Consider the following 24,211-nt stretch of genomic DNA (forward strand, 5'->3'; position numbering starts at 1 on the left):
CATCGGAGCATGGCAGTGGGAAAGCGGTTCCTTTCATGGCGTCTGTCTCACAGCTGACCTGCGCTTTTACCCATCTTGTATACTAACTAATGTAGCAGAGCTCAATAGTCGCTTCTTGAATATTGGCATTTCATGTCCGTGCTTCATTTTCTTTCACATTTGCCAACAATTATAAACACCTAACTAAGCTGTTTATTGCTGGCGTTCAAACTCTGCTCCTCTATTTCTCTGTTTTCCTGTTCACTATTACTTTACGTTAGCTGTGAAGGCCTATTTAAATATATTTTGCATCAGACGACTGTATCTTCTTGTTTTGTCATTTTCACTAGGTAAAAGAAATGGGGCTTGTTACGATGATCTTTTCTAAAATATTTTTTCGATGTGCCCTGTGTATAGCTAGCTTTTGCAACCATTATCCAAGCAGCATTGGAAATATCGAGCCATGGTGTCCCCATCCAAGCAGCATTGGGGTTACAGTCAACCATCGTCTTTTGCACTCTGATCGTAGGCATCATTAACCAAAAGTCTTATGTTCTTCACATTATGATATAAATTAACGAAAAGGCTACCACGCTACCATTGATCACCATGGCCACCACACCGGAGGAATTCTTCATCAAGGATCTTATGGAGCAGCCACCAGCATCCCCACCAGTCTTCCTTGACCTTCCCCAGAAGCCCAGTGTCAGCAATGAGGTCCGGCATCATGTCCCTAATAATGACATGATGCTCCCTTCCATCTCACGCATGCTCATGGAGGACCACATTAACGACACTACCCTAGATCTGGACATCACTGTCGGTTCAAAAACCCCCTTCATTGTCGGATTTTGAACCGACAGTGGCATACCGACAGTGATGTGGGGTTGACATCACTGTCGGTTCTTAAAAACCGACACTGATCTACATGAAACAGTGTCGGTTCCTGGCTCCACCCGACAGTGTCTAGTTGAAAACACTGCCGGTTTATAGTCCCAACCGACAGTGATGGTTGCTTCAAGAGTGTCGGTTCTTGGCTCAAGCCAACAGTGTTGAGCAAGCCTACACTGTCGGTTCATGGCTCAAGCTGACAGTGTTGAGAAATCCAACACTGTCGGTTCATGGCTCAAGCCGACAGTGTTGAGCAAGAAAACACTATCGGTTCATGGCTCAAGCCAGCAGTGTTGAGCAAGAAAACACTGTCGGTTCATGGCTCAAGCCGGCAGTGTTGAGCAAGACAACACTGTCGGTTCATGGCTCAAGCCGGCAGTGTTGAGCAAGACAACACTGTCGGTTCATGGCTCAAGCTGACAGTGTTGAGAAATCCAACACTGTCGGTTTGTTGATAACCGACAGTGATTGTTACGACAATACTGCCGGTTCGTTGCTAACCGGCAGTGATGGCCCATTCACATTTTATTGTTTTATAATTGATTTTAATTTATATTTTTTCGTGGAATCGGGTTTCGCTTTATATACGCTACGTAGACGACAGGTCCATCAATATTAGACATTATAAATGTTACGGTTACAGTTCAAATGTTCTTATCCAGATCTCGATCCCTCAAAACAAAGAAGAAATGTTCTCGGACTTCACAGATTGTACAATGCTTCTCGGACTTCTTACAATAATCCGGCGAGCCGCTCTGGGCCATACTGGTCCTTGTACCTCATGGATTGTGCAATGGAAAATACTCCATCTTTTTCCAATACCTCGGCTAAGATGCACTTTGCGAGCTCACGGATTGCAGTGCAACGATCTCCATGTCTAACAGCCTTTGGTGATTATATTTCTTGCGCTGTCGTTCAAAATAGATGATATCCAAAGAGGAACAGTAAATCATTTTGTTGAATTATTAACAGACATAAATGAAATGGGAATTATACACACCAACTTATCGGCTTCTTCCGATTTTCCACCGATGTAGCAAAGCATTGCCCACATTACATAAAACCCACATTCATTGTTTCCCGCCGGTTGTGACATGTACTTCCCCTCTATTTCGACAACCTTGAATGGGACCGGCGTCCCACCGATATGTCTTCTTCGGACACTGAGCAACATTAAAGGGAGAAACATTAGAAAGCGGTATGTGTGATTAGAAAATAATATGTTATTAGGATCGCTTACTAATTCAGCACTGCCACCAGTGCATCCAGATAATGAAATGGTTTTTTCTTCGAGTCCCACACCTCGATTAGATTTTTGGCAAGATTGACACAAATGAAGGCGAAATGGTTGCTACAATCACATAATCCTAATTATCGAATAATCTTAACGAAAAAAGAAGCATAAAATTAAAAGCCGAGAACACATACTCACAGTTGTGGGCTAGAAGTATGTGGGTTTTCTTTTTCATCGAAAACAACAATCAATCTTTGTTTTAGGTCTTCCACGTCACATCCATAGAGGCCTAGACATGTCCTCTCATTGACTTGCAAGGGGTCCAAGAAGCCTATGTAATCCCATTTGCTTTTTACAATGCAAAATTTTGATATACACCTACATAAAATCATGGGAAGTGCTCAAAAGTTAATAATTTGTCTCGAGAGAGTAGTTAATTGTAATATCGCGCGTGTAGGGTACTTACATAGTCCACAGCATCAACATTTGAACATCGAGATCGCGTTTCTGGTATAGCTGGAACAAGCACTCCCACTCGACATCGAACTTCTCTTCTTCGGGATAATGGAAAACATGTGGCGAACAGATAATAACCTCAAAACCAAAGTCGTCCATCTCTGTTGCTTGAGCCATGTAATATTCATGCAACTGGCGCATATATGTTGTCAGATTTTTATACTCGTCATCGGGAACCAAAAGATTGCCCCTTTCATACTTCATTGCTGGTGTTCCCGTCCCTTGTACATCATAATAGATGTTCGTGGCCTCTTCCATGGTTAATCCTGGGTTGTCTTCGACATACTTCTGTATGTTCCTTAAATCTTTATTGTGTATTTCTTCGTCTCTTGTTGTAGCGTATTTATTCTGTGTTTGCCTTTCGAATTCGGACTTCAACATATACGAAGGTAGTGAGGCACAGAGATTGAAGAAACTAACACGATCTTCCTTTGAGATGCGTGCTGTAAATTTTTCTTTCATCAAGGTGGTAACACTGCCACTGAACGGCCTTTTTCTTTTCTGTTGGTCCACTTTGGGAGCATTAGCGACAGAATCCAAGGATCTTTTCTGCGATTGCGAGGATGTCCTTGATCTTGTTTTGGGCTGAGGTGGTGGAGGAGGAGGATGATGACGAGAATTCTATTTTCCCGGCGCTGATGAACATGGAGGAGGAGGGGGGGAGGAGGAGGAGGAGTCTCTTTTCTCGGGGCTGATGAAGATGGAGTCGGACAAGGAGGAATAGAAGGAGACCTCTGTCTTCTCGGGGGTGATGGCTCCGGATGAGGAGGGGAGTGATCTCTGTTTGGAGATGGTGAGTGATCATCGTGGGTGGGTGAACTCATAATCGTCCTCATCATCAGAGGATAATTGATGGTCAAGCTTAATGAAGCGCTTGCGCCAGGCCACTTGAGAGCCCTTGTTTTGACCAAGTTTCGGCCTGTCTTCCACTACGGGGTACTCAATGGGTATCTTGTTAAACTTCTTATCAAGTATTCTGTCAATGGTGATGCAAGCGTACCTTAGTGGAATTGGGCGGCCATTAATTGTCCCATCTCCCACAGGCCAGGCCTGGCCGAGCGCCACCTTGTCCTTTGTCCATTCCCGACGGATGTACAACCTGACATTGACGGGTTCAGTGATGTCATCCACCGGATGAGGCACATTCGCCTCTTCTTCGTCGAGCGGGGTCGATCCGCAGCTACTGCGACCCCTAAACTGTGGGCTAAAGGCACTAGGAGTAGGGTTTTGTGGTACTACTAACCCCTTGGACAGCAAAATTTGCTCGACTCACGCTTCAACGGTCGCCTCAATCCGTGCTTCCATTCTGTCTTCCATCTCTTTTAGTCTCCTCAAATACTCTGCCTCATGTTCCGCTCTACCCCTCGAGCGGCTCCGGTAAGTGTTAGATTCTTGGGGGAATGCTAGTTTCCAAGGAACAACACCGGTTCCTCTAGTGTGACCAGGGTGCTCCTTGGTTCCGAGTGCTTGGGTGAGCACGTCTTTGTCCCTATTAGAAGTGCGAGTCCCTTGCCTCACCTCCTCAGTTACCTGGGAGATCCTCTAGATGAGTTCGCTCATGGGTTGATTTGAGGAGCTAAAGCTCTCGTCCTCGGCGCGCCGTACATTTCTCCCCATACAGTATAATACCGATCTAGGCTCCCAATCGGCGGTCTCAACCTAAACGCCTTCCTCAGCAAGGTGATCCATCTTTTGAAGTTCTGCTTCAAATTCTGACATCTTTTTGGCGTAGCCATGAGAGCCGAGATGATGAGGATTCATCGCTTTATGTGAATTCTCCTTATTCTTCCTGCTCAGTTCTAAGTACCCCTCGGATAACCTGTATTCCTTGAAATTCTACCAGAAGTCCTTCTGCTTGCTAAACTGTCCACCATCGAAATCTGGCTCTTTATTTTGGAGGACAAAATTCTTGTACAATGTCCCCTTAAAATTCTTGAAGCATGTCCCCATGATTTCTTTTGCTTTTTTCTTAACTAACTCCTTGTCATACTCGGCTGGGAAAGTGAAATACTCTAGGATCTTGACATCCTATATGTAATCCTTCTTGCTTTCAGGAACCCTCCACCGGTCGTCATCTTTCCCAATCCACTTCCTATACTTAATAGGGATGAAGTCCCTAACAAGTAACCCGAGGATAGTCTTGTATTTGGTCAAAGCTATAGGTGGTGAGAGTGGATCCCCGAATTCATTGAACTCAGTAATGTGCCAGTATGCATTCCTACCAACAGGAATCTTTGACATGCCTCGCTTGGATCTGGCCTTCCTAGTACGCGAACCCTCTGGCTCCTCGGCCGACGGAGGCTCCTGCTAGAGACACCAAGTAAGCTATGACCCTCTCAATTGATTAGCGTGTGTGGCTACATAGTGATATGATACCAAAGTTACCTGGCCATCTTGGTCATTTTGACCCAGATCGAGCAGGCTGGACGGGGTCCATGGCTGCTCGTTCTCACCGACCTGATTGACACCATCACTGTTTGTCGAATCTTGCGGCTCCCCCATCCCAGCAATATCAGCCGCTTCTTGTTGCCGATCAGTTCTTCGGCGACGGGATAACAGGCGACGATGAGTCATGGCTGTGACACGATCATGGTTAGTTTTGGTCGCGGACAACTACTAATAGCATATGTTCATATATATAATATGTTTAATGCAAAGTCTAATAATAAGTCCACATACAACAAAGTCAAATAATAGCATATGTTCACCTAGAACAAATTCATTGTTTGATTGACCACATATGACAAAGGCCACCTACTCTTCTATGAAACTAAGCCTACATCAACTTCCAAATAAGAAAAACAATGACCATAGCCAAAAATAAAAGCATGACATCTTTCCAAGACCAAGGAGCAATTATCATAATCTTCACATCTTCGGCGGGTGGTTTCTCTTCGATCTCCAGTGCTAGCGGATGGCCATGGTTTGCATTTATTGGACCATAGTAGGCCGGTTGGCCGTGGTTTGCAAGGTAGGCCGGATGACTATAGTAGGCCTTCTAAGCTTCAACTTCTGTGTTGTATTTTTTTGTACAAATTACCAGGGTAGCGATTGACTTGAGCATAGCAATCTTCCCAGGTTCGATAAATCCCAGACATGTGACCAACATGCACTATATACCATGCTATGGTTGCCTATACATTTAAGTAAATTAGGCATGTGGTAAGTGGTAATGGTAACTCACTGAACAAGAGTTATTATTCAAGTTATATGGTCTCTGAAAATAGCATTATTTTTAAAACATACTAAAACTTATACAAGAAATAAATAATTTCTCTTAGTATATATAAGAAAATATTAGATGAAAGGTCAAAGCAAAACATCTACAATAGAAAGGAAATAGGCAAGTCATTGTAATTAACCAACATGACCAGTCAAATAAAGTAGGACCCTATCAAAACACCAGAAAGTTTCTACAAACATATTTCAAGGACCATATCAAGGTCAGATCCTAGCTAGGGATTCAATAAACCTAAGGATTGTAAAATTAATTAAGATGAGATTGTAGATAACACCAGAACCAGACTAGCTATTACAAAGTGAGATTAGATTGTAGATGGTAGTGAACCTGTTTTATCTGACTATGGACTAGCTATTACAAAGTGAGATTGTCTCAAAAAACAGAGGTGATTTTAATAGCCTGCAGACATGAGGAATAAAAAATGTGTTTGGATCAGTGACATTGCATAGCCTGCAATGGATAGAGTTGCATACATTCTTCATCTTTAAAACTATTTAAAAAAAATTAAGTCCATTTCTTGTGCCTTCGAAAACAATAAAAAATAGTTGTCCATTTCATCAAACACCTAGCGGGCAGTGAGCCAGCACTCACCGTGGGGGGTGGGAAAGCAGCTGTCCGCGCGCTCGTAAAGGCCTCAACGGTGCTCCGACGTGGGGCGGTGGACGGTGTGGGGAGTGCTCCGACGTGGTGGGGAGTGCTCTGGCGTGGGGCGGTGCACGGGCGTCAGCGTCAAAGAAGAGGAGCGCGTGGCTAGGAACGGCGGCGCGGGGGCCGGTGGACAGGTGCTCCGGCGTGGGACGGTGCACGGGTGTCGGCGTCGAAGAAGAGGAGCGCGGGGCTGGGAACGGCGGTGCGGGGGGCGATGGACGGGCGCTCTGGTGTGGGGCGGTGCACGGGCGTCGGCGTCGAAGAAGAGGAGCACGGGGAATGGTTAGCGCTGGGTTGAAATTTGGATAATTTCAACCCGTGGTGGCCTTTTATACCAGACCTCATCACTGCCGGTTCTAATTAGAAACCGATAGTGATGTGGGCACATCACTGCCGGTTGTAAGTAGGAACTGACAGTGATGGGGGTACATCACTGCCGGGCCATTCTTTAAACCGGCAGTGATTTCCGTGTAGCAGTTACAGCTTAAGTAACTTATCTTTTCCACTTCTTTCGAATACCTGCTACTGGCTCAACGGTTAAGACCCCACAACTTAGCCCCCGATACCCGTGTTCGAATCCCAGGCGGCCCAATTTTTTGGTTTAATTTTATAATTTATTAAGCGGTCTAAAGGTTAAAAAGATAAAATAAATGTGTTGCATCCCTGAATCAAACCGAAGCCTACAACTTCTAGAGCAGCGGGCAAACCATTGAGCTATCACCTGATTTCGGAAAGTTTGAAGGAATTTATTCCTTTGAGTGATTATCTGTCCCTGCTTTGCGCGTTGGCCCTTCAACTCCCCGGCCATGTTGGTTGCGCAGTTCCCATGAAGAGCCATTGTTTTCCCGGTCCTGGGAGTGGACGTAGCCCTTCAGTTCCCCATGAAGAGACGCCGCGTTTTCCCAAGAGTCCATCGACTGCTCGCGCCGCCGGTTCCCAACACAGGCGCGCTTCGTCTTCCCAACGTAGGCGCAATGGCGTGTTCAATGGCGGTTCCCAACGCAGGCGCACTCCGTCTTTCGAGGGGTGCGAGTTATTGCACCATGATCAGTTCCACCCACCGACACGCCTATATAAGCCAGGCTCCCATGCACACAGTCGACCGCCATTGCACCACCACGCATCAAGAAAGCGAAGCACCCTTCCCACGCACACCTTGCCTCGGCCCTCGACCCACCGCCACAATGCCTCACCACTTGAAGACAACATGGGCGATGCTAAACCCGTCGTCCTCATGTCGGCCCCCGATGCCTCCACCGACGTCATCATCGTCGTCCGAATCGGACCTCGAGGTGAACCTCGAGGACGATCCGTACCGTGAGACCGCATCAGAGGAGGAATCGGAACCTCTTCTGGTGGAGGAGGTCGTCTTCAACTCGTTGGAGACGGCACGGAAGGAGGAGGACCGGCACCTCCGCGCCATCACACAGAAGGACACCAACGACTGCATCCTGAAGCGCGTCATCGAGATATCCAAGGAGGAGGAGCGCCGCCGTGAGGAGGAGGAGGAGCGCCGCCGCCAGGAGGAGGAGACCAAGCGGCGTCTCACGATGGACGCAGAACGGCGCCAGCGCAGGGCTGAGCTAAAGAAGCGCGAAGAGGAGCACCGGCAGCAAGGGGACGACGCATGCAGCAACACCGGCAGTAATTAATAGCACTAGTGATTAATTGATGTCTTAGGTCGATGTAATAATTTACTGGTGCTGAAAAAAACCGTGTCGTCGAATCCTTTGTTTGATCATCATCACCTTGCATGACCTCGTTTTATTTGCTTACATATTGGATGTTGCATTGTATGACCTCATTTTGCTTACATCGTCCCTTGGATTATATGTGGCGATGCATCTTGGTCGTTGTTTCGTTGTCATGAAGACCGTAGTATATGATATGCTACGTACCGGAGATCGAGGGGGCCAACAATACTGTTGCTCTTCTAGACATCACTGTCGGGCCATTCTTTAAACCGGCAGTGATTTTCGTGTAGCGGTTACAACATAAGTAACTTATCTTTTCCACTTCTTTCGAATACCTCCTACTAGATCAATGGTTAAGACCCCGCAACTTCGCCCTCGATACCCGTGTTCGAATCTCGGCGGCCCAATTTTTTTTGTTTAATTTTATAATTTATTAAGCGGTCTAAAGGTCAAAAAGATAAAATAAATAAACCTTGGCACATATCCTATACTAGCGCAGCGGTTAAATGTCTGAACTATGTAGCCCGAGACCCGAGCTCAAATCCGAGGGTTGGCACATTTATTTTTTATTTTTTTATATATCACTGCCGGTTTTCAAAATAAACCGACAGTGATAACAAGCATCACTGTCGGTTTCTTCTCATCACTACCGGTTTTTTGAAACCGATAGTGATGTTTATATATATTAAAAAAATTCTTTTATATACTGAATAAATAAAAGTATATGTATTCCTATGTCGAAATGGCTTGAATTTTTTTGGCAAGCGTGTACACCCAAATTAAGATCCCACACAGGATCTTAGGTTTTTCTAATCAATTTTATTAATTATATTTTTCTGTGTGCCAAATGAGACAAAAGAGGGTGAATTTCATCTTGGATCCAATAGATTTTTTCATCCACCTCCACAAAATTCTTATCCTTAGGGCACATTAGAGCCTATGTAAAAGTTTGGCACCATTCTGGATCTTTTCGTGGGTAGACTCAGTTCAACCTATAATTAAACGGTGTCATTGCGCAGAAATTCAATTAAACCTCAGAAAGTAGCAAACCATCTCCGAAAAATCCCAAACTTGGTGTTTCCTTCACACGTGGCACGTGCAAGCCTAAGAAAATGTTTGAGACCAATACGACACCGGAATGTCTATGAACCACAGAAACCTTGATAACCTATGTGTATAGTCATGGTTCGATGAAAGAGCACATGTACCTCTGTGAAGCATGTATACTCGGCCTATGTCGAAATGACTTGAATTTTTTTTGGCAAGCATGTACACCCAAATTAGGACCCCACACAGGATCTTAGGTTTTTCTATTCATTTTTTATTTATTATATTTTTCTCTATGCCAAATGAGACAAAAGAGGGTGAATTTTATCTTGGACCCAATAGATTTTTTCATCCACCTCCACAAAATTCTTATCCCTAGGGCACATTAGAGCTTGTGTAAAAAGTTTGGCACCATTCTAGATCTTTTCATGGGTAGACTCAGTTCAACCTATAATTAAACAGTGTCGTCGCGCAAAAATTCAATTAAACCTCAGAAAGTAGCAAACCATCTCCGTAAAATCCCAAACTTGGTGTTTCCTTCACACGTGGCACGTGCAAGCCTAAGAAAAAGTTTGAGACCAATACGACACCAGAATGCCTATGAACCACATAAACCTTGATAACCTATGTGTATAGTCATGGTTCGATGAAAGGGCACATGTACCTCTGTGAAGCATGTATACTCCGCCTATGTCGAAATGGCTTGAATTTTTTTTGGCAAGCATGTACACCCAAATTAAGACCCCACACAGGATCTTAGGTTTTTCTATTCATTTTTTAATTTATTATATTTTTCTCTGTGCCAAAAGAGACAAAAGAGGGTGAATTTCATCTTGGACCCAATAGATTTGTTCATCCACCTCCACAAAATTCTTATCCCTAGGGCACATTAGAGCCTGTGTAAAAGTTTGGCACCATTCTAGATCTTTTTATGGCTAGACTCAGTTCAACCTATAATTAAACGGCGTCGTCGCGTGGAAATTCAATTAAACCTCAGAAAAGTAGCAAACCGTCTCCGAAAAATCCCAAACTTGGTGTTTCCTTCACACGTGGCACGTGCAAGCCTAAAAAAAGTTTGAGATCAATACGACACCAAAATGTTACACGAATTACATGCATGATAATAATTAAACACACAAAGCCGTACATATTAAAATTAGAACCTGATTAAACTACGACCTTGAAAACCTAGCTAAATAAACATTAATTACTATCGGAATCACTGTCGGGATCGATCAGGCCACGCATACTAACATGCCTCTGTAGCCATATATGGTAATTGATGTCACGGATCATGTATCTGCTTGTATCGATGAAGTCCAATGCCCGTATGAGTGCACTCTCTCATGCCCCACAATACCGAAAGAATGGTCGGTCATAGATGTAACCTACTAAACGACCACTGCCCCTGTTAGTAATCCTTATGCAGTACTGGCGTCCTTCTATAGTGACCTAGCCGAGGTTTCCATTGTAGAAGTCCCAATCGTACCCGAGTTGCTCCGTAGCTTGGTCTAGAACGGCCCACAAGCCACATGCAGCATAGGTAAGGTCCTGTAGCGCAATCTGCATGTGGAGAAAAAGAAAAAAATTAGGGAATGTTATTACAATAATAAATAATAAATAACCACGACTCAGGTATAAGTGACCATTTTACCACATCCGCATGGTTGTAGCTCGCAAACCATTCGCTTGCTTGCGGGACGGGGATATCACCAGCATTCAAAGCAAGTGCCTTGAAGTGCGAGAAATCAGGCACATCATAGCAAATACGTCGAAGTGCCTCTAAACAAATGCGCACGACACTTAATTGGGCGCTTATCATGTCTAGGCTCTGTATTCCCGTCCCGTGGATATGGTTCCGATGATTTGAACCCCTCACAGGGATGAAAAAACTGAGTTCACACGTCCATAGCCGATCACTTGCATTAGATGTCGTGTTCTCGACGATGTCCGAGATAAAGAACCAGCTAAGTGCTATTCGCAGCCAATCTATTGGGGATATAGTCTGTGACATATATGCATGCAACAATGATATTAAACTAATTATAGTTATTTGTTAGCATCAAAAAACAAAAGATGTTGGAAAATATTTCATACAATAGCGGGAACAGGGAACCGTGGAATGGCCACATTAGGAGCGAATGACTCATCGCCAGAGTGGAAACCTGGTTCTTGTGGTGGGGGAGGTCCGTTGTTCGTACCACTTGATCGATAAAATGCAAAAAAATGAACATAAATATATATGCACAAAAAATTCTTCCAAGTAAAATGTGGCAACATAATTAAATATAGATCGAATGCAAGGAATAAGAATATATATAAATGTCGAATGTAAAGAAACATGAATATAAATATAGATCAAATGAAGATAGATAGAATATTGGAGAAGACAACATATCAATACCATTGAAAAATGCAGGAGCCATGACCAAATCACGTAGAGAGAGAGTGGATGTCTTGAGAAGTGAGAGTGAAATATGAGAAATGAGACTGAGAGAGTTCGTGGGTGGGTGGGATCGATGTATGTGGCCGGCAGTTTGTTTTATATAGGGGGCATGGACATCACTACCGGTTTTTAAATAGAACCGACAGTGAAAGGTACTATCACTGTCGGTTTTTAAATAGAACCGACAGTGAAGGTGACTATCATTGTCGGTTTCTAAATAGAACCGATAGTGAAGGTGCATATATGTAAATGATATATTTATTTAGATACTATAGTGGGAAAGTTTTAACAACAACGATATATTTATTTAGATAGTAATGAAATACATCAAAAAATTACAAAAAATTAGAAATAAGTTACATATACGATAACAAAGACCTTACACTAAAATTCCATATACGATAACAAAGACCTATTTACATACAGGTCAATGTTATCATCAATGTGTATCAACATATTATAATTTAACCACCTCAGTAGCATTCTTCTAGCACCAACTAGGGTCAAACAATAGCACCGATGTGGTCTACGAGCTATACCGGTTGGAGATGATAAGTGGCATCGATGAATCCATGCCTCTGCTGTACATGGCCTTTTTCTTGGTACAGTCCAGAGCACATCAGATTCAACTCGGCACCACAGCGGATGGCTCTATGAACCTCATGGCATCTCCAATCTTCGGCGTTGCTCTATCTTCAGAATATATATAACGATATCTATGGTTTGTTGTGAGAGAAAAACATTGTATCATGGCTGATAAGGCCTGGCTAAAACTAACATGCATGGAGAGGCTAGCTCTTGGCCGAGGGCCATTTTATAGGGGCTAGCAGTCGTGGTACATTTTTATTTCTGAACTAAAGTTGTCGGGATAGGTGGGAGCAGTGTTCCAATGGTTGTGGTCATGGGAGCACTGTTGGCATGTGAGGAGCATCTACACATCACTGTCGGTTTTAGTTTAAAAACCGACAGTGAATTGGGCCTTCTGTGTCGGTTTGAGCAACCGACTGTGATAGAAGATATCACTACCGGTTTTAAAACCAAAACTAGCACTGAAGGGCCCTGCCGCAACTTTAGGTAAAAAAATAAAAAAAAACAGTATCAGTTTGGAGCCTGCCAAAAATATAAAAAAGTTTGGCCCGCTTGAGATTCGAGCGCGGGTCACGGGGTCGAGAGTGCGCGGCCTTAACCGCTGAGTTAGGATAGGGAGTTCGGTTAGAATGGTTTTATTTTTTTTCTTTTATCCCATTGTCATGCACTACTAAATAATAAATGCAAAATCAAAAAAGTTTGGCCCGCCTGGGATTCGAGCGCGGGTCTCAGAGTATAGAGTGCGTGGCCTTAACCGCTGAGCTAGGATAGGGAGTTCGCTTAGTTTGCTTTTCTTTATTTATTTATTAATAGAAATAATGCAGTTAGTTTATATTCTAAAATAACACAAAAATTTGTATCTTGATTATTTAATTCTATGATAATTAATCAATGGTCTATAATTATCAAATAATAGTGTTTGTGAACATCATCTTAATATTTGATTACATAGTCAATAATTAAATTATAGAGATGCGCATAAAATATAAATTAAATATTCAGTGCGAATTACTGATACAACGTCTACATAATGATTACATAGTTAACAATAATCTAACTATCTTTAGGTGCATCAACAATGAGGGCCTCATTGTGATCAATTCATACATAAGCAGGTTCGTCACCCTTTTGAAGGATTGGTAGGGGTACGTTCGCCCCGAATGGAGTTATTTCCCGATTGCCCCTGTAGTCTTCTTCGTCCGTCACTCCATCGACACCGACAATCTTCCTTTTCCCTTCTAGGACTACTTTTAGCCTTCCTTTTGTCTTGTTGTCCCTTGCATAGAAGACTTATATAACATCTCTTGCAAGGATGAAGGGGTCGTCTCTGTATGCGGTCTTAGTGAGATCAATGGTAGTGAACCCTTCGCTGTTAGTGTTGATTTCCTTGAGCCAAACCCACTGGTAGCGAAAAAGAGCTGCCTTCAACGGACCGTAGGCTAGCTCCCATATCTCCTCTATGAAACCATAGTATGTCGCCTGCACGTTGCCGTTCTCGTCGTGAGCATCAAAATGAACACAATTTTGGTATGTGTTTTTTCCATCTTGCTTTTTTGTGTAAAATGTGAATCCATTGATCTCATACCCTTGGTACTTAAGATATGTACTCGAAGGTCCCTTGGCTAAGGCGTCCAGTTGATTACCCAACTTTATTCCAAGCAAGCGACGTCGCAACCAGCTGACAAATTCCTCCTTATGTTTTTTATCTAGCCAAGCCTGTGACCTGCTCGGATACAGAGTTTGCAGCGATTGCCTGTGCTCATCAATGTATGGCATCACACCCTCGGCTTGCTGGAGAACAACGAACTGTGCCTGTCTAAAAGAAATAGGGTCGTCTACTGTAACAGATTTCTCCCCGATTGTTCCTTTGCCACGCAGTCTTTCCTCATTGCGAGATTCTGGAATTCTGACCCTTTTGATGTCTAGATAATATGTGCAGAACTCAATGGCCTCCTCCGTTGACCATCCTTCAACCATGCACCCTTCTGGCCTAAATCTGTTCCTAACATACCTCCTGAAAACTTTCATCAATCTTTTGAAAGGAAACATCTGATGCAGGTACATTGGGCCAAGGGCTCAAATTTGGTCAATAAGATGAATGAGCAGATGCAATGAGATATCAAAGTAAGTCGGTGGGAAATAAATCTCAAGCCTAACAAGAGTTTTGGCTATGTCCCGCTACAGCTACTCTAGCGTGGACACATCAATGACCTTTTTTGAGATCGCGTTGAAGAACGAGCAAAGCTTTATGATTGGGGAGTGGACCTTTGGGGGGAGGATACCACGTAGGGCAATAGGGAGCAGTTGAGTCATAATGACATGACAGTCATGGGTCTTCATAGGGCCATAGTTGAACTTGAGTTCTCTCATGTTCACTAGCCTCTTCGAGTTCGCACAGTAGCCCATCGGGACTTTGAGTTCATTGAAGAAAGAAATAAGCACACGCTTTTCTTCCTTCTTCAATGTCCATGACGCAACCGGAAGTTCGAACTGGCCATTCTCTAGCTCCATGGGATGTAGCTCCTTCCTGATTCCCAAGTGTTGCATGTCTAGGCGTGTGGCTAGTGAATCCTTCGATGTCCCCATGGTGTCCATCAAGGTGTTAAGAGTGTTAGCGCACATGTTTTTAGTGATGTGCATGGGATCAAGACAGTGGCGTACACTCAGAAATGGCCAGTAAGGTAGTTTCTAGAAAACCGATTTTTTCTTCCAAACGCTCCCATCAGGCGCTGCTACTGCATTGTCCTCCTTCCCAAGGACAACCTCTAGTTTGTTGAGTTCTCGAAGTATCGCAGGTCCGTCTTGATATTTTGGAGCTAAGCGTTTCTCAACAGTACCGTTGAAATCTTTTCTATTTTTGCGGTAAGGGTGATCCTTAGGTAGGAACCTACGGTGTCCCATATAAACTATCTTTGAGTTATTTGGCAGATTTACTGCATCGGTGTCGTCCAAGCACTCGACACATCCAGTATAGCCTTTTGTCTTCTCTTCGGACAACGAACCTCGACCTGATAGGTCGGTGATTGTTGCGATAAGTACTCCCTAGATCGTGACATGTTTCTTTTTGTACTCGTCCCAAACATCCAGCACACCCTTTTCAAACATCTCCACTAGTTCATCGATCACTGGTTCCAGAAACACATCGATGTCATTCCTAGGCTGTCTTGGCCCTTGGATCAGTAGTGGCATCTGGATGTACGACCGCTTCATACAGACCCAAGGTGGAATGTTGTATATACAGAGCATCACTAGCCAGGTGCTATGATTGCTTCTAACCTAGTCGAAAGGATTCATCCCATCTGTGCTCAAAGCAAACCAAAGGTGCCTTACCTCTCCACCGATGTCCTTATAGAACATAGTATTGACAGTCCTCCAGTCATGCCCATTGGCGGGGTGCCTCATCATTGTATCTTTCTTACGCTCTTCGCCATGCCAGCGCAACAGCTTGGCTGACTTTGCACATGCAAACAACCTATGCACCCGGGAAGCTATAGGGAAATACCAAACAACCTTTATGGGACCTCCTCTGGTCTTAGTACCCTCATATGACGGCCCTTCCTTATACCGTGGAGCTTCACACTTGGGGCACTTGTCAAAGTCTTTGTATTTTTCTCCACGGTACAATATGCAATCATTGGAACACGCGTGGATTTTTTCAACCTCGAGGCCGATGGGGCAGATCATTTGCTTGGCCATGTATGTCTTTTCTGGCAACTCATTTTTTCTAGGAGCATTTTCCTTATTATACCTAACAACTGATCGAAGCCTTTATCGCTCAATCCGTTTGTCGATTTGAACTCGAACAGCATGATGTCGGCTTCTAGTTTATTCATTGGACAATTCCTATACAATGGTGTTTTGTCATCTTGTCTCATTTTCTCTAGCTTTCTCAGCTGTCTTTCACTAAGACATCCGGTCTCTACATTACGTAGCAGCTGAGAAATGCCATCGTTATCCTCGGTGTCGTCAGCTAGCGTGTTCCTAAACACATTATTAATTGTGGCCATAGGTTCTATGTTGACACCGGATTCCTCGTCAGCATCATGGATGGCTACGTCAGGCATGTCCACATCATCATCGTTTTCCTGCAGAACATTCACACCAACCTCGCCATGTATAGTCCATATCATATAGTTTGGCATGAACCCCCTGGTAATCAAGTGCGATCGTAGAGACTCAATTTGATGAAAGTTCCTATGATTCTTGCAATCTTTGCATGGGCAGAAGACAGGGTTCCCATTCTCAGCATGGGCTTTGGCATCGGTGATAAACTGGCTGACGCCATGCATGTACCGCTTGTCCGTTCGGGACAGACGCATCCACTCTCGATCCATCTCTGCACAAAAAATACTAAGACAGTAATTACAAAGAATTAATAAGAAATCAAGCTTCATGAACAACAATTGTAGCTTGAAAGTACCATTTTTGGAAAATATTATTGTACACTAATTATTGAAAAATTGAAATTGGTAGCCCCGACCCTGTAATTTGAAAATCGTAGTAAAAAACAATTATTGCACAATATTGAAGAACAACTATTCTACTCTACTTTTAAGAACTAATTATAGCATCACATACTAACAATGATGATGTTGACCACCATGGAATAATTAGCTGGGAATTTAAATGTGTTCATAGACACCAACCTTTTGGATGATGGATTCACCATAATTTGCGCCTTGCACAAATGTCCAATTGGAAAAGTGCTCTCTAGAATGGAGAAAGAACTAGAATGAGAATCAAGCAATGTAGCCATCAAAACGAAGCTACTTAAGCAACAAAATCAAAGGAGTGGATGCTTGTTACTAACCTTAAAGCAAAAAGATCAAACCATTCTTCAAAATCCAAGCACTAGCTTCAAGGTGAAGAGCAGCCGCAGCAATGGAGGGAAGGGTCCAAACGCGCGCCTCTGTTCTCGGGATGGAAGAGAGGAGGAAGGAGAGGACGGCTGCAACCTTTTTGTGTTGTAGGCTTATCATCGTCGGTTCTTGGCTAGAACTGACAGTGATAGAGCACAATCACTGTTGGCTCTTGGCTTAAACCGGCAGTGATGAGTGGCCGCCAAAACACTGCCGGTTCAAGCCACAAACCGGCAGTGATGTGGTCCTTCACTGCCGGTTTTAGCCCAGCCCCAATCATTTTTTCATTTTCAAGCTCATAACCGGTAGTGAAGGTACATCACTGCCGGTTCTCACAAATCCGGCAGTGATGATGCCGACAGTGATGTGCAAATCTGGCGTAGTGTGATGAGCTCAATGACCACCCTGCGCTACTCCAGGTGCAGCAGCCCTTTGCTCATATCCTCTCATCCCCTTCCCTTGGCACTAGCACCAACAACAGCGAGGGGCCCAGTGAATTCTTGCATGAGGGTCATGGTGACAAAAGCGCCCTCAATTCGCCCTTATCCAAGGGCAGCTATGTGGTGGGGGCATACTTGAAGAGCATGGAAGAAGCCAACATGCTCCTGCCCAAAGACCACATCTTTAGAAGGGATGAGCTGGTGAATCAAATCAGGGAAAGCAACATTATTGATAGTAGGGTCAAGAAAAGGTGCAACAAGGATCACCTTCTAGAGGAGGAGGTAAGAACTACCAACAAAGCTGTGATGATGAACAATGAGCTAGAGGAGAAATGTGGCAACGAGATGATTGACAAAATGATGTTGCATGCTTATGAGACCTGCATCAAGGGCATGGAGCGTGTCACCATTGACACTACTGAAGTGGAGAAGAGAAACAGGAATATCGGGAGGATCAAAGCGTCGAGGAACAATGTGATCGACATACGCAGGTTGTTGATCTCTTGTGCGCAGGCTCTTGCAGTGGACGATCACATCAGAGCACGTGAGCTACTGAAGATGATCAAGCAACATGCTTCAGCAACAGGGGACGTCACCCAACGGCTAGCTCATTGTTTTGCCGAGGGGCTAGAGGCACAGATACTGGGCATAGGGAGCCCGCTTTGGCAGTTGCCTATGTTAGAGTACCCCTCCACTGTGGAGCTCCTTAAGGCCTACAACCTTTACTCTAAAGCTTGCTGCTTCGTTAACGTGATATTCATTTTTTTAGCAACGACCATCATGCAGATCATGGCAGGTAAGAGAAGGTTGCATATCGTGGATTATGGTACGCGTTTGGGGTTTCATTGGGCTGGCTTGCTCCACTTACTAGCGAGTAAAGAAGGCAACCTGCCACAGGTGAAGATCATTGCCATAGCTCACCCCACGCCTATTTGCTACCCACGTGAGCAGATTGGGAAAGTAGGCAGCCGGTTCATGAAATATGCCCATGAGCTTGGCTTGCCTTCATTCAAGTTCAACGCGATCATGAAAAACTGGGAGGATACTTCTATCATTGACTTGCACAAAGACGCTAATGAGGTGCTCGTTGTGATTGACCTCTTTAGTTTCAAGTTCTTAATGGAAGAGAGCATATTCTCTAATGCTCCAAGTCCTAGAGATACTGTCCTCAATAACATCAAGAAGATGAGGCCAGTTGTATTCATATAGAACATTATGAATCGTTCATATGGTTCCTCCTTTTTGTCACCGTTTTGAGAGATAGTCTTCCATTACATGGCACTGTTTGACATGTTGGATGCAACCATCCCAAGGGAGAGTAAATCTCGATTGGTGTTCGAGAAAGTCATTCTTGGATGTTACGCGTTTAATGGCATTTCTTGTGAAGGCATGGACATAGTGGAATGCCCTGAGAAATATGGACAATGGCAGAAAAGAAACCAACGAGCATGCCTAAGGCAGCTGCCACTGAAATCAAGCTTTGTGATGATAGTGAAAGACGTGGTCATGAAGCATTACCACAAAGATTTTATGATTTGCCAAGATGGCCAATGGCTTCTGCAAGGATGGAAGGGGCATGTCCTCTCTGCCCCCATACGACATGGGTTGCAAACGAAGACGCCTCTTCTGGATGAAGTTGAATGATGTCGCATGGCGTTCAACAGCTCTCTATTTAGCTAGACCAAAGACCTTTTGGCCCCCCTTACAAGTTATGTTTGCTGGAAACAAAATAAGTCTCAAATATGAGGAAAATTCATGGCCGATCCTCAAACTTGGCATGAGGTGTCACCTAGATCCATGTACTTTCAAAATGCTAGTTTTGTCCCTAAACTTAGTTTCGAGTCTCATCTAGATCCAAATGGATCTTAACTCTCTTGGTATGCTGATGTGAACGTTGAATGTGAATTGAAGTGAACCTGACATGTGGAGCCCACTTGTCAGGTCCTTGTCTCCTCACTGTTTCTTCTCCTTTTTCTTCCTCCTTCCCTCTCTCACCATCGGCAAGCACTGCCGGTATCACCGTTGACGCGGAGGTGGAACAACGTGGGCAGCATGAAGGAGAGTAGTGCGCACACCGTGATGATGTCCTTGTTGGCGTCGTCAAAGTCGAGGTAGCCGTAGGCCCCAAAGGCGAGCTGAGGACACCGGTGATGGCCTGGTGGAGCACGGAACGAAACCTGCTACTTGTACAGAAACGGGCTTTACTCCCGGTTGGGAAACCCCTTCAGTCCTGGTTTCCCAACCGAGAGCACGAATCCGGGACTAAAGGGCCCCTCCTTTAGTCCCGGCTTCTTGCCCGGGACTAAAGGTTTCCTTTTTTTCCTTTTTTTGTTTCTATTTTCAATTGATGATTCATTTTGGTTTTCGAATAGGTTTTCGAATACGCATTCTACGCTGCTAGTAATATACGTATTCTACACGTTTATAATGGTCGAACATTTTGTACAAACTAAAGTATGAAACTAACGTATATATTACATGCATATACATATATTGTACGTTATTTTATGTACATATAATATATATATATATATATATATATATATATATATATATATATATTACAAATAAAGCTTGCATTGTATATTCTATCATATCCTTGGGATAACAAATTCACTCCATCTGGTTTGGCTTCCATGTTTCGTTGACGTCATTGTAGAACTCACCGGCGGGGTTGAGGACCTGGTCATTAAGAAATCCTGCTATGGTCTCTTGAATTGCTTTTAGTTGGTCACGTCGTATGACTTTTTCCTTCAACCATAGAGTCTTCAATAAAAGTTAAAGGAAAAGTATTAATATATATATATATGTGTTGGTCACGTGATTACTTATATATATGAGCAACAAAAGAAATTGTGAATATATGAATATATTTATATAACGTACTTTGAGGATCTCTTCAGGAGTTCTTTTTGCGTACGCCATGATGAACTCGCAAACATAGTATCCGCAGTAGTTGTTCCCCTGTTCTTGCCTCAGAACCCACTTTTACGAGAAAAAAGATCCGGTGAATTGAAAGCATGCATGGTGTTAATTGAATTATATATATATATATACATGTAGCTAGTACTTACTTTGTGTGCGATTACATCCAGTGGCGCTTTGCAATGTTTCATGTGGTGTTCCTCAATGAAACTTTTCCAAACACTGTGCCCAATAAAATAAAAAATTAATTTGGCCGTTAATAACTGTTGTAGTTAAGAGATCGGGGTATATATAGTTGCTAGAGAGACCAAATTACCCTTGGATAATATATATCATGTCTTGGTACTCTGTTTGCTCTTTTCTTAACGAGTCTAAGATGGTCAACCGACTATTGGCCATATCGATGACCATCAATATCCAGTGATTGCTGCATATGTTTTTATACACAAATATGATCGACATTAACTAGAGTCAACATATATATATGGGAGATAGCTTAGCTAGTAAGCAAATAATTGAACAAATGTCCATATGATCGACATTAATTATTTAACACTCACTTGAAGTTGTAGGGGAAGAGTATGTTCTTGTTTTGTTGGTTCACTAAGAACCTCATGAGATTTTTCTCGAGTTCCGCTTTCCATTGAGGCGGGAGTTAGGGTGTTTGAATACGACATTTGGATCAATGAAATCAACATCATTATCATTTGTGGTTGTTAACAAAATGAACAACCTATCACGCAGGCTCAAAAATACTAAGTCATAGTTCAATTGGTCAGAATCTTTGTGGTGAAACATGTCCATATAGTTTGAGTCTCAACATGAATGCTAGTATTTGTGGTTAATTATTTTTTAATGGTAAACAACATACCCAACAACGAGATAACTTTGGTTTTTTCATTAATTTTAAGATATGTTAGCTTAGCACCTTGGAGGTACTAAGATATGGTTTCTATGTACTTATTCATCAGACGTGTGCAGTTACATACATATAGTTGTCTGCGTTTATACAGTTCTTTAAAAAACAACACGAACTAAGAATGCAACTGTTCGGGCTCTGATTCTACGAACGAAGAGCTGAACCATGACCGGCACCGCAGTCGATGGAAACGAGCAACACAACCGCAAAACCATGACCGACAGAGCTGAACGACGACTGACGCCTGCCTGGCGCTCCCGATGGAAATGAGCCACCCCGCTGGGCACCGCAGCCACGTGGAGTCGGCAGCACAAGTTCACGTCGCGTTTTACAGAAACTCAAACACGCTCAAACATACAATGCTACTGATAGGCACATACAAGAGAAACTAATTACAAGGCTCGACCGCGCTCCGGTGAGGCAGCGCGCATGGGGAAGGCTCGGGCGAGCTCCGGTGAGGCAGCGCGGGGAAGGCTCGGACGCCCTCCGGTGAGGCAGCGCGCGTGGGGAAGGCTCGGGCGAGCTCCGGTGAGGCAGCGCGGTGAAGGCTCGGCGTGCTCCGGTGAGCACGAGCGAGGTGGGGGCCGGGGACGAGGACGGCGCGCGCTCTAGCGAGGACGAGCGAGGCGCGCTGGCCGGCCGGAGAAGAAGCGCGTTGGCCGGCCGGAGAAGAGGCGCGCTGACGAGGCGAGGCTAGGGTGGTGGCCTAGGAGCGGCGGCACTGCTGGATCGATCTGGTGGAGAAGATGAGGCGACGGCGTGGCGGAGACAGAGAGGAAGAGAACTAGGGCGTGGTTTATAAAGGGATACCTTTAGTCCCGGTTGGAGATACCAACCGGGACTAAAGAATATTTAGTCCCGGTGTATTATTAGAACCGGGACTAAAGGTCTGAGCTTTAGTCCCGGGTGTACCCACGACCCAGGAGTTATGGGCATTTGGGCGGGCCGCGAAAACTGCAGCTCTACCTTTAGTCCCGGGTGGTTGATCCACCCGGGAGTAAAGGGGGATCTGTCCCGGCTAGTGGATACACCCGGGACTAAAGCTCCACCTTTAGTCCCGGGTGGTTGATCCACCCGGGAGTAAAGGGGGAGCTACAGTTGGCTTTCTCCAATTACCATAAGTTTTTTCCTTTTTTATATATTTCTTTTATATAAATATGCAGAGATTTATTAATTTCCTAATAAATAAAATATTATAAAAAAAATTATAAAAAAAATTCTTGGACTTGGTTTTGCATTATTATACGCAACAAAAATTTGTAAACTAAACTCTTTTGTTTTACTATATAAATATTTGACATAGTATAAATAATAATTACAATTTACACCATGCAAAAATATACTACTTAATTAAAATCATTAAAACTATTGTTTTTCGATAGGAAATTAGTTTTCACATCTTATTAACGTTCATCATTTGGTTTTTCATCACACATTCTCCACGGGAAATCCACCGTCTAGCAGAAAATTTATTTAAACCGTAAAAAATATGAAAACACGATAATAAAATCTGAAGTCACAATTATTACATAATAGGTCTAATACATCACTATATATATCAAGCGGGCACAGTAGTGAACTTCTTCTTAACATATATCCCTTGGTTGTGATCGCGCCATAACCATTGAGTGTCCTCATCATTTAGCTGGATGCTTGGGTCTTTGTTCACTGTGAAGGGTGGAATTCGGTCATCCTTTTCATAATCTTCTGATATGTCTGACTTGTCTTCAATTCCGATAATGTTTCTTCTCCCTAAAAGAACTATGTGGTGCTTTGGCTCATTGATTGAGTACATCCTCACCAGTTCGGTTGCCCGGCTTGGTCTGGTGGTCTGCCTTAACTTTAAAATGCTTACCTTTCTTTCTTAGGGGGTGATTCGCAGGAAGAAATCGATGATGGCCAAGGTACACGACCTTTCAACATTTTTTCAAGAATATACCTTTAATATCATCGAAACAGTGCGTGCACGCATTATATCCCTTGTTTGATTGTCCTGAAAGATTACTTAGAGCAGGTCAATCATTGATTGTTACAAACAACAATGCTCGTAGGTCAAAGTGCTCCTGTTTGTGCTCATCCCACACACGTACACCTGGTCTGTTCCACAAAAGTAGAAGTTTTTCAACAAGTGGCCTCAGGTACACATCGATGTCGTTGCCAGGTTGCCTTGGGCCTTGGATGAGCACTAGCATCATAATAAACTTACGCTTCATGCATAACCAGGGAGGAAGGTTGTTGATACATAGAGTAACAGGCCAAGTGCTATGACTACTGCTCTGCTCCCCAAAAGGATTCATACCATCCATACTTAAAGCAAACCTTAAGTTTCTTGCGTCATTTGCAAACTCAAGGAATTCTCTATCGATTGCTCTCCACTGGGACCCATCAGCAGGGTGTCTCAACATATTGTCTACCTTACGGTCTTCTTTGTGTCATCACAACAACTTTGCATGGTCTTTGTTTCTGAACAGACGTTTCAAGCGTAGTATTATAGGAGCATACCACATAATCTTGGCAGAGATTTTCTTCGTGGGACGTTCGCCCTCAACATCATCAGGGTCATCTCGCCTGATCTTATACCGCGATGCATGACATACCGGGCATGCATCTAACTTCTCGTACTCCTCTCCATGGTAGAGGATGTAGTCATTAGGACATGCATATATCTTCTGGATTTCTAATCCCAAAGGGCAGACTACCTGTTTTGCTTTGTACGTAGTGGCGGGCAATTCGTTATCCTTCGGAAGCATCTTCTTTTGGATTTTCAGTAACTCCCCAAATCCC

General features: G+C 43.7%; 1 pseudogene; it reads left to right on the forward strand.

The window, feature by feature from the left end:
- Positions 1-35: 35 nt before the first annotated feature.
- Positions 36-19,217, forward strand: LOC136489539 (scarecrow-like protein 9; annotated as a pseudogene).
- The last annotated feature ends 4,994 nt before the right edge of the window (positions 19,218-24,211 follow it).

Source organism: Miscanthus floridulus, chromosome 10, assembly GCF_019320115.1.
Source record: "Miscanthus floridulus cultivar M001 chromosome 10, ASM1932011v1, whole genome shotgun sequence".
NCBI classification, from domain to species: domain Eukaryota; kingdom Viridiplantae; phylum Streptophyta; class Magnoliopsida; order Poales; family Poaceae; genus Miscanthus; species Miscanthus floridulus.